Below are 12,410 nucleotides of genomic sequence, written 5' to 3' on the forward strand. Positions count from 1 at the left end.
ATTCTCCCAATGGTCAATAACCTCTTGTTTTCAGGAATTTTATTTTGTAAAAGAATTTGTTAGAAATTAGCTGTATTAGCTGTATCAACATCTTTTAAAAATAAAATTGGAATGTACAAAATATTTTAAATAAAAATGATAAGGTTTGTATTTGCCCTATTATCACAGTAGGTAGGAATACAGGAAGACACTTAATGTTTGTTGAACAGGATGAAGAAAAACTCTAAACTTCCCTGAGAATTTATTTCTTAATTTTCTATTTCAAAGTGCTAGATAAGATAAAGGAATCTGAAGGGGGGTGAAATAAAAAAGATTAGAACCCATATGGTTCAAAGACCGAAGGGGACTGGTTTTTGTTTGTTTGTTTTTTGTCTCTGATAACAATCCTGTAATGCTTGCCTTCAATATATAGGAATTGTAGGGATATCACTCAGTAGATACAATCATATTACCCACCTGAAATCAATAATGGTCCCATGAAAACATGATGGTAAAAAGAAGACAATTAGAAAAGACATTAAAGTTGGAATATATGATTGAATCTGAGACAACCAACATGAAAGATGGGGAGGGCAAAGAAAGATGCAAGATAATGGTAAATTGGACTATAATCAGATTCCTACTCTCTATTACAGGCCAGTGCCCTAAAGAAGGCAGAGGGAGGAAGGAGTATGATTAGAAAAGGCAACATCATCTCCATTCACTACACTGTCTACAGCACAATTTCAGTCACATCATCTCTCAGCATTGTAATAGGTGCCCTTATCTCCAGGAAGTAAGAAACACGGCCACTAGCACACTTCCCCCCTAATAGTCATTGTGCAAAATTTAAACTTTCTAACTCCTTGTCATACAACATGGGTTCCACAAAGTCCTCTTGAACTCCTTTCCTTTCTAAACTCATACTATGCAAGAAAAGTTGAAACAGATTCAGGCATAAAATGATGTCTTCACTTTGAGACTACAATCAGCAACAGCACTGGAGAAAGGGAGAAATGCCAGGGTATTCTCTTGGTGGAATAGTCAACTTACTCATTCCTGGTCTTCACAGTTCAAGTGCATTATCTACACTGAAAATTTACAATAGCCACCATTCTAATTCATCTGCTCTTTGACAGATAAGGGTGTAGGGATGACAATAAGACTTGAAACCTTTTTAGTGGGTCCACAGTCACTGAAAGATAAGCTTTCATGTTATCTTTAGAGCATCAAGTCTCCATATGATCTATTGGCTTCCTATTCGGTATGCCACCACATATATACCGCCTTACTTTCCATCTCCATTTTGTGTATTGTCTCCTTGCAAACTCCTTCAGGTTAGGGGCTGCCTTGTTTTGCTTGTATTTATTTATCCGGAGTTTACTACAGTGTGTACCTCATAAGAAGCTTAATGAATGCTTTATTTATCTACCTCTGAGGAAACTGGGTATCTAGGGCTAGGTGTAGCCACAGATTCCCCTGATAAAGGCAACAGGTACTCTCTGAGAGCTAATGTGCATATATTCTTGCCACCTGGGAAGAGAATGAGGCAGAGATGAGAGATGGAGTGATATACTCAAGGAACATGCTTGATGGCTGATAGATCTGGTTGATTAAGAAAAGTGACTTCTACACTGTCAGGTCAGAGCTTAGAAGAGTCAGGAACCTGCTAATCCAGCTGCCTCACTGTACAAAAGCTGAAACTGAGGTCTAGAGAAAAAAATGACTTCCTTCGGCTCTGAAGTCCAAATATTCTCTGCTATAGTCCTGTTAATGCATATGCACATGAACACATACACTCCTTAGCTTCAGGAGCTCCCTAATTGCCAAACTACAGTCATTCTCAAACCCAACCAAAGGACTTGCCCTTTATCTAACTACCTGCTCCAGAATCACTTTCCCTTAGAGTGGTACCATCATCTCATTATTAAGCTACACCCCATTTGTTCCCTTAGGCTTCTGAGTCAATCAAGCCCTGAATCTAGCGAGCTTGCCCTTTATTGTGGCCCCAGAAAGATATTGACTCACCAGGAGCAGCTAGGTGGCTCAGGGGATAGAAAGTCAGGCCCTGCGGTCCTAGATTCAAATTTGACCTCAGATACTTCCTAATTGTGTAATGCTGGGAATCACTTAGCCTTGATTGCTTAGCCTTTATCACTCTTCTGTCTTTGAACAAATACTTAGTATTGATTCTGAGAGAGAAGGTCAGGGTTTAAAAATAGATATAGATATATAAGGGGTTTAAAATACATTATATATACAGACAGACATGGAGATAGAGGCAGAGAATGAGAGAGACAGACAGAGAGACAGTGACAGAGAGAAGGAGAGAGGCAGAGAAAAAGAGAGACAGACAGGGACAGAGAGGAGAGAGAGAGAAAAAGAGATACAGACAGACAGAGAGACAGACAGACAGACAGACAGAGAGTCAAATAAAACCATTAATGTAAACTCCTTGAGGGCAGGTGTTTGCTTTTGTCTTTGATTCCCTGTAGGTGTCTAATAAATGCTTACTGCATGTAATGTAATGGTCAATGTCTTACCTAGGGTCCTAAGACTTTCCCCCTCTTCTAATTGGCTGCTATTTGCACTACTAGGACAGAAATCTTCGGCACTATGACAGAGACAAAACAGCAGGCTCATGGCAGTCATAGCAGTGGAGACCAAGGCCTCCAACCTACCCTTAGTTTCACAGTTTGAGTGATCTCCTGCTTATCTAATCTGGTTCTTGATCATTCCCATCATCCTTTGCTCCAGGCAAGCAATAAACTGTGCCAACATATCCATCAGTCCTACTAAGCCAGGTGAAGCAAGGTAATCCTGCCCACTCACCACTTAATCCCCTTAAAGATTTCCATGGGTATTAGAGCTTCTAGTCCAAGATAGTTCTGAACTCATGGAATTCATTCACATATGCCATTAGAGAATACCCAAAAACCACAAACCCAGCAAAGTAGTTCACATCTAAGGTAAAGATACTCAAAGAATTCGAGAAAATCAACCCTGACTTGCCAATAATTCCCCAACAAAAGGATCCCTTCCTTAATTAGAAGAATTAGCCAATATTGGGCTATGTCTTCCTACTTACAAGTAATAAAAATGACCTAACGCAAATTTCTCAGCCCTCCCTAAAGATGTAGCCTTGGGTCTTCTCACTCTCTTGTTCTCCAGACTAATGTGTGATCCTGCTATTCATAGACTAAATGAAGAGGGCGACTATTAATAGAATAAGGACTCAGCAAGACCACTACAGCTAGAAGCATTAGTAGAGAGGCCACTCAAATATTTTTTCTTGGATATAAATGGTATACGTATATTCTAGCACCCTATGTGAAATATTCCTACTGCATTGAAACCAACAACATCACCCCCTACAGTTCCTGCACCTGCTCTTTTGTCACCCATCCAGGGTCAAAGGGAGCTAAAGTAAAGATTGCTGTTGTAACTATCAGTTGCTTCGCCAAAACACACATGAATGGGAGGAGGGAAGAGCTATCTCCGAAGATACTATCAGAAACAAGGCCTTAGTTTATACCAAGGCAGAGACAAACTCTCCAGGGTGTCAATATAAAAACAGGTAATACTCTCTTTGTTTCCAAAAAGATCTGGCATTAACTCATTATTTAGTTCTTTAAAAACCCAAGTATGATATACATAGGTAAGTAGCATATATAGTTTTCATTCTGCAACATGGCAACCTGAGGTAAGTGTTATGAACATTAATACCAAGCCAGTAGGATCTCCAAGAAAAAAGTGCACATCTCAACAACTACTGCAAAGGTCCTACTAAAAACAGACCAGTCTATTTAGGAAAAAAAATTAATGGTGTCTTATTTGGCTTAGAAGGCTCTAAAGGAAATTTTTTTTCTTGATTACAAATGTTACAAAATACTAACACATGTGAAAAAGGGAAAGTGAGGGGGAGAGAGAGAGACAGAGAGACAGAGACAGAGAGACAGACAGAGAGACAGAGACAGAGAGACAGAGAGAGAGAGAGAGAGACACAGAGAGAGAGACAGAGACAGAGAGAGAGAGACAGAGAGACAGAGAGAGAAAGAGAACTAGCTTACTTTCATGAAAAGATTTGCTACAAACTAAGTTGGGCACTATCCTACAAACTAATCTCTAAAATACAGTTTTATATCTTGCTTGAGAAATGACTTCATTGAAATAGCGACCACAAAATCTTTTCTCATCCAATTACTTTGATCAATTCCACTGAATTTAATTTAATGAGCATCTATTAAGTGCCTACTGTGTATAAAACATAGAGATTTTTTTTTTAATAAGATTTCTAGACCCTGCCCTCCAAGACATATTCAAGTGGATTGTGATTGGAGGTTAAAGAGAGTCAGTTCTATTTTTGAAAATGAAAGCTATACTGAATTATTACATAGCCTATGGTCACTGCCACAGGACACTACAGTCGGCACAAGATACAGCTTTCTTCAAGATCATTTAGCATTAAAAGTACTACAAGGTGCAGTTTAGTTTAACAGTTTTATTTCCTCCCCATCCCCACTCCATGCATCCTGGATCATGGGGCAAGACTATTGAAACAACTCACCAGACTCCAAGCAATTTTCTGAAAGGCTTGGGATAAGGCAACCCACAGTACTTCAAACATCTAAGATTGTTACTTAGCAATCTGAGGCAGCTCCGGCAGCCCCCTCCATAGATAGGCTAGCCAAGAGCAAGCCAGAAAACTGCAAAATGTCGTGACAAACCATATAATAGCAGAAGTGTAAAATGCACAAACGTTTCATACAGTGTTATTTGGAGCCTCAAGAGAACCCTACATGCTCAGAGAACCACAGACTGCAGATGCTTCTTTTGAATTCTCAAGTGCTATATTCTTAAAGTTAATCAAGCATTACAAAGCGGTCTTTGGCACAAATCATGTCCAAACTCGTCTATCTATCCCTTCCCCATGACTTCAAAAAAGAAATGCTATATTATGCTCATTCAGTAAAGGAGCCTGGAAGAGGAGATCTCCAATTAAATCCATGGATGCTCTGTTTTTGTGCCATCAGGCTGCACCAGTTTGAATAAAAAATTTTTTTTTTTATTTTTAAAAAACTTACTTTCAAGCTGTATGTCCTTTCCAAACCAGCCTAGAGTAGAATTTCACCACCCCCAACTACATTTCTTATCGAACAATCTTTAAAGTGATTTTTCCAAGTCAAATAAACCTCCCACTTCACACTCCAGTAGCTCTCTCCTTTTTCAGTTTTCTCTCGGAAGAGAACCTGAAGTATTTACAGGTCAAGCTACCATAATTCCCATAAATCTAAAATCACCTTGAGACACTCTAAAGACTCCTTAAGGGCTCCTGAAAGACGAGACCAATTCATCACAGGGACGCACAGCCGTCAAGCCATGAGGCAATCTCGCCCCAGACACGAGGAGTTAAAGAAATCTGCCGGAATTCAGCAGCCAGCCTTGTAAGGAAATCCCAGATCCTATGAGGAGAACCTGCTCTGGATGGATGTCCTCCGCAGATGCACCAATGTGACTTTGTTGCGAGCTGCTGAGACTCAGTCTGTTACAACTGGCATCCTTTGCCACCGGCAAGCCATCAAAAGAAACTGACCTTGGCAAAAGCACGTTTTGCACTTCGGTGCTGTTCAAGTGGGTTACGGAAGGCGAGGGGCGGGGCTGGGAGGGGATGGGGGGTGCAGGAGGGAAGACAGACAGAACCCCACAGAAATCTCCTGCCACGCTACCCACGCACTCTCTCGCACTGTTACAAAAGTTCTATCACCTACACAGGGAAAGCGAACCCACAAAGACTCACTTTCGAGCTCGATGCTAAAATCCCATAAAAAGAAATACTATTTCAAACCTTCCCCCATATGGAAAAATACACACGCCATGAAGCAACCCTGAGCTTCTGAAGGGTTTATTTTTATACCCTCATTCCCCCGTACCGCCCACACCCACCTCCACTAAACCACGTCCCCCTCCCAAACCTCCCCCCAAACTTTTTACGTGGAACATTTCCTAGCTTTTTAGAGGTCTGATACTTTTCTAGACAGAAGATACTGATAACCCTCATAATTTTAAGCCAAATAAAAGGGTAATGGGTTTTTTCCATACTATTTTCTCCTATTTTCATACCATTGTCTCCTCCTTTCATACTATTGTCTATCTTCTTAATGTAATAAGGAAATGGAGTAGGGTGCCCTTAGACACCATCCAATCCAAACTGTTTTCATCTTATGAAGAAAAAATTAAAGGTTAAGGGACTAGTCCAAGATCACCATGGCTCTTTTCACAGATACCCCAGATTCCAAGGGTGAGAGGCCTCCTTCTAGGCTTCCACCACTATTGGTTATTTCAGACAACCCTATAATTGGGATATGGGACATATACTAAGGACTATCTTAAGTCAAAAATTCCCAGCTGTACCTGGATGACAGCAAGAAGCCTTTTATTAGGCACCCACTTAGTGTCTGGATCTGTGTTAGGAAGTAAAAATGTAAAAAGAAAATTAAATCATCCATGCCTTTAAGGAGATTACATTCTATCAGTGGTAACAACACATGAACATGTATAATATACATACAAAGTAAAGGCTAAATGATTTCAGGGTGGGACAGTACCTTGTAACTGGAGGAAGGGGGATCCCAATAAGAAGAGTGAAAACCAGAAAGCCTCATGTAGGAAGTGGCCCTGAATTGAGCTTTTTTGTTGTTCAGTCAGTTTAGTTCAGCGGTTCTCAACCTCTCAATTTGTAGCAATGAGAATACATAATGCATAGCAGGTCTTTACATTCCGAATCATAACTGTAGCAAAAGTACAGTTTTGAAGTAGCCACCAAAATAATTTTTTGGTTTGGGGTCACTGCAACATGAGGAACTGTATTGCAGGGTCATGGCATTAGAAAGGTTGAGAACTACTGGTTTAGTTACATCTGACTCTCTGACCCCATTGGGGGTTTTCTTGGCAAAGATACTGGAGTGGTTTGCCATTTCCTTCTCCAGCTCATTTTACAGATGAGTTAACTGAGGCAAATGGGGTTAAGTGACTTGTACAGGGTCACACAGCTAGCAAGTGTCTGAAGCCAAATTTGAACTCAGAAAGATGAGTTTTCTGACTCTAGGCCAGCCATCTATCTATTCACTGTGCCACCTAGCTGTCCCTGAACGAAGTTTTGACTCTAAGAAATGAGATAATAGCAAAGAGAATAAGGAGCTGGTAGCTAATTCAAAAGACAGAGTACTCATTTATTATAAAGGACAAACGCCAAAGACCTTAACCTCCTTTGGCTACCTGGTTAAGCCATGAACTCCTCAGAAAGAGGCTTATTGCCTACTCCCATAATTGAAGGAAATGCTAAATTTCAGTTAACAGTTATGAAAAACAAAGATATACTTTTTCCTATCCAAATTCATAGACCCCCCCTCAAATCTATTCACAGACCCTTCAGAGCTCAATGGACCCCCCAAGTTAAGAATTCCTACCATAGATCTATAATATATTATAAATATTAAATATATAAAATAACAACATGATAGGATAATAACAATAATAATAGTTTATATTAAGCTTGAAGACTCACAAAGTACTATAAATATATTATCTCATTCTACTTTCTAAACAACACTGCTTTGAAGATGCTATTCTTATCTCCATTTTACAGAGGAGGTACCTTACAGATAAAAGAAATTAGATGACTCTCACCACAATTCCATCTTGCACCAAGGAAAACTAGAGAGTAAGAGAGGAAAAAGATAAAGATGAGAAGGGAAGGGATCAAGGAAAAGAAAAAGAAAAGTGGAGCTAAATGCTAGGATTTCTTTCCTACATGCATGGGTTAACTTTGATTTTTTACCTCAACCTTTAGAGTCCTGTGCCCCAAAGTAATATATATTCCTGGTTGCGCTTTAATTCCTTTTAACTCTGGAACAAAGGAATGGAAAATAGGAGCAAGAAACAGAACCCTGACTGTCTCACACACCACAAGTCCTTGGGTGAAAATAGTCGTGAAAGAAAGACAGAAGACAGGTAACCAAGAGAGGGGCCAACTAGGAGCTTGATTAAAGATGATGATATTGGAATCTCAAGATAACTACAGCAATGTGTTGTTGACCAGAGTAGATCATGCCCACTCCACAAATCCCAGCATCCCTCCACAGAATCACTCACTTCCTAAATGTAGGTGTTAAAACACAGGGAGTAGAACTATTAGAACCCTCTGCCTGAGAAGCCTAAGCCAACAGGCTCTCTAAGGCAGCCCCTGAACAAACCTCATTGTAAAGTAGGATTTCATTCCTTCTTATTGGAGTGCCTAAAGCATAATACAGTCATTCTACACCTTTAATTGTTTTCATCTCATAACATTTCAACAATTTAATCTATTTTGCTGCAAAGTGCCAAGAATAGTTTTATAGGCAGACCTGGAATAAATAAACTTTGTATTTATCAATGTAGACACCAGGAACATATACTCCAAGTTAAAGCCTCTCTAGTACTATTGATCTCCTTTGATTTTGCCTTAAGACTCTAAATGTAACACAAAGACAGGAAGCTGGGGTGTGGAGGAGTAACTTGCACATGTCTAAGGTTATTTTTCTAATTGCTTAAGAAGCCCAGCCCTTGGGATTATAAAGCTCACACCAGAACACATTTCCTACTGCTCTCTAGTCCCATAATCCATTTCAATTCCCTGAGGATTACCTGAAAGGAATCAAAAAAGGGCAAGGATTTCCCAATTTGACCTTTTGTTGTTCATTATGACAATAAAAGAGCTCTAAATTTTGAAGTCTTACTTCCTGTTGAAGGAAAGGGCAGGAAACCAAGTTTGGGAAACTTGAACTAATGGCTGCTATCCCAATATCTTCTTACCACTGAGTAACTTTGCAATAAATTTCCTCCAAGAATTCATCACTGATGCTTATACTTGCTGAACCTTAGCTCTAACTTAGATGCTTCAAGAATTTCTTTCAATATAACCTCCCTGCTCCTGAAAATTAAAGGAAGGATGAGTACACAATTTCCTAATACAGCCTGGCATATTTTCCATCTTGAGAAAAGTCTTTCCTAAACTACTCCCATTTCTAAAGACCTTATAACATTTCATTTTCCCCCCTCCAGACCATAAATATCTCAGAAGATCTAAGAGAAGTTCCAGGGTTGACTCTTTAATTAATTTAAGGAATCTGGCACAAAAATAAGAATTGAGACCTAGAGCCAAAAGCCAAGGTGGTCTACTTTCCTTTGGGAATCACATTTCCACAAGGCAAACTCTAAATGCCCACATCAACCATCCTAACCAGGGAAATAGAGCAAAAAAAAAAAAGTGTGATTATTACCTTATCCATTTTATCAGCATTTAGTAATATCTCAAAATCCAGCTGTGAGCTGTTTAGAGGACATATTTTTGCAAGTAGCAGAGCAAAAATAAATTCCAGGACAGTCAGCTGTAAGAACTTATTTCTAGAGGTGTGAAGGTTTTTATGACACCTCGGAATCCAAGTCTATGCTCGTAAATTTACTCAGGATTCATGGGGCCACCTACAGTTCTGCATATCATGCTTCTTAACTGCTCTGATGATCCAGAGGCAGGAACTGGCCTTGTTTTATTCAAACCTAAAACTTACATCTGATAGTGCAGTCAAGAAAAGATTTCTATAAGTCCTTAAATGTTATTTCATCCAGGAATGGGAATGTTCTGAACTCAAGATGAGGAGATTATCAATAACCTTGTTGATTTGCAAGAATTCATGTTTTCTCATGTGATTTCTATTTTGCAAATCTCAGGGCATGTAATTGATGTACAACCTGCTTGCTAAGCCACAAAAAGACTATTCTATCAGCATCTGCTCCACAAAGGGAATGGTGCCTATTCAGGAGATATTGAAAGAAAAGCTGCATAAGCTATACTACCCCCCCATTCACCTTTGCTAGTGGATCTCAGGGACTGTTTTTCCATGACTGTATGCAGGCAGAACATCCTCACTATAAAATGGTAGGTAATACAACAAATAGCCTAAGAACCAGGACAATTGGTCAGTAATCACCAAAGCAAAGAAGATAAGGAGTCAGTGGAGACAGGATTGCATAAGGAGCATATACAGTTAAAAAGAGACATGCACCTCCACGCACACACACACAGGAAGGAAGGAAGGAAGGAAGGAAGGAAGGAAGGAAGGAAGGAAGGAAGGAAGGAAGGAAGGAAGGAAGGAAGGAAGGAAGGAAAGGAGGGAGGGAGGGAGGGAGGAAGAGAAAATACCAACTCAAGCATCTAGACAGCAATATGAAGGAAATATCCTGATCTCAGAAGACTGTTTGTTAGCTAATGATGTTAGCTAATGTTGGTTTCTCAATCTACAACAGCATAAGCAAGTACCAAAAAATGAGGGTCATTTGAAGTATTCTTGTGCCTAGCTCAAGAGATGAGATAAGTCCTTCATGAATCACCAATTTCTTAATTTAAGGCCAATAGCATTCCTATATTAAAAGGACTCTGGGTAGATGCTGGAAGAACCTCCAGGGAGTTTTTCATAACATATTCTTGCCTTAAGTATTGAGACGTTTACCTGGCAAAATTTATTTCAGTGAGCAAAAAGGACTTTAGGAAACTTTCATACTTTCCCAAATGCTCTCATTGAACATTTTCTCTTCTGATTCTCCCAGCAAACCTTTGAGGCAATTAAGTGATATTTGTTTTTATAGAAGAGGCAACTAAGACAAAAAGAAGCTAGGTCCAAGGTTCCCAAATTCCCTGGTGGTGCTCTAGGACACTAAAGTAAACTCACTGTGGAGTGATAAGATATTTTAAATTTTCTAGGAAAACAAAAAGATACTCATCATTTGTCAAATACCACATACGATACTAACTAAAAAAAGTTCAGCGTTTCAACAATATATCAAGCTACATTTCTTCAAAATAGATGATGTCTTTGAATGTTTGAGATATATTTTTTTGTTTACTTGTACTTTCAGCCACAGCAGTAACTGTCTCATTTTGTGATTCTTGTGATGTAGGTTTTTGACAGTTTTGACAGTGATAAAAATCAAGAGCCCTGTGAAAATCATTGTAGATCAGGAAATGAGATTGGTGGACTCCAAGCAAAGGATTGGTGTAATCAAGGCAGATTCCAAAGTTTGAGAAGCTGTACAGTATTCAACAGATGTATATATCCCATTATTAGGAAACTAGTTAAGCATATAAAATTATATAATATTTTCTTTTGATTTATAAGTATTTTTGATGTTTACTAAGTTGTTAGGACATAAATACTTATTAATTTGTTTGATTCTGACTACTTAATCAATGAAACCATTTGGTATTTCTTTTGGCCTAGGGGCACCATGAAAAAAATTACTGAGATTCTAAATCATGAACCAAGAAAGTTTGGGAACCTTTGTGTGAAGTGATTAGCTGAACAAAGAGCTAACTGACAGACCCTTGTCCAGTGTTTTTGCCACCATACCTATGTGCTTGAGCAAAAGGTATTTTATTCACTAGTCAGCCACTTGCTTCTAGTTGATTCTAGTGTCAGATCTAGGACCTGCAAATGTGGCAGAAAATATAAAACAAGGTACTAGAGGCCATAGCCAAAGAGTAATGGTCTAATATTGCAAATTATCTTCTCTCTCAAATGTCCCCAAACTTGATCAAACATATAAGAAATTAAATAAAGAAGAAAATCATCTGCCCTTTTCCATAATTCATACCATAGATGTTCCAATATAATGAACCAAATTTTTTGATGTAATATCTAAGCTGAAAAAAATTCTGGAATTAGATCAATAGGATTTCAAAGTTAGAAGCTATTTTGGAGATTCACTCATCTAGCCTCATTTTAAAGATAAGGAAACAAAATCCCAAACAGGCAAAAAAAAAAAAACTTGCTGATGATAGAGCTAAGGTTAAAATCTGGATCTCGTGACTCTCAGTCCACAAAGTTTCTACTCCTTCACCCTGCCTGTAATGAAAAACTCATGTTTCTAGCTAACTCACCTTAACTATTTTTTTTGTATCTAGATACTCCCGTATCTAGAATGGAAACATGAAGCTTGTTTTTCTTCATTTATTTGTGGGAAATAATAAAAATGTACATATCTGCAATATCCATATCTCACTACAAAAATTATAATATATTAAAAACAGGGGGAAAACCAAAGAATTTCATATTATTTATGTTTTCCATAAATTATAGGAAAAAACAGAACAGATAAAGAATTACATAAGATATTACAGTCTTTATCAGTGAAGGGATCACTCACACCAAAGAGGGAACACTCACAAACCAAAGTATCAAAAAGTCAAGCTAAGTTAGAGAGATCATTTTTATACCTGGAAACATGCACAAAATTTTTTTCAGAGGAAAACCGAATAAAAAGCAAAAATAAACTAGAGTTCTAGCATTCTTCCTTCACAAAAAGCATTGGAAAGAAATAAAACACTGAGATCTACTCAC

The 12,410-nt window shown here is 38.5% G+C and overlaps 1 protein-coding gene across 10 annotated transcripts in view; it reads right to left on the reverse strand.

Annotated features, from left to right (window-relative positions):
* The window catches only part of LDLRAD4 (low density lipoprotein receptor class A domain containing 4), a 637,530-nt gene that overhangs the window by 515,177 nt on the left and 109,943 nt on the right, over window positions 1–12,410 (reverse strand). Inside the window, exon 1 of one of the 10 annotated variants that reach the window (XM_007487756.3) lies at window positions 5,280–5,638. The exons of the other annotated variants lie outside the window; for them this stretch is intronic. The gene's annotated coding sequence lies outside the window, so the exon portion shown is untranslated. Of the gene's footprint in view, window positions 1–5,279; window positions 5,639–12,410 lie in introns of those variants that run through there. 10 annotated transcript variants of the gene reach the window in all.

This window comes from Monodelphis domestica, chromosome 3 (genome assembly GCF_027887165.1).
Source record: "Monodelphis domestica isolate mMonDom1 chromosome 3, mMonDom1.pri, whole genome shotgun sequence".
Classification (NCBI taxonomy): domain Eukaryota; kingdom Metazoa; phylum Chordata; class Mammalia; order Didelphimorphia; family Didelphidae; genus Monodelphis; species Monodelphis domestica.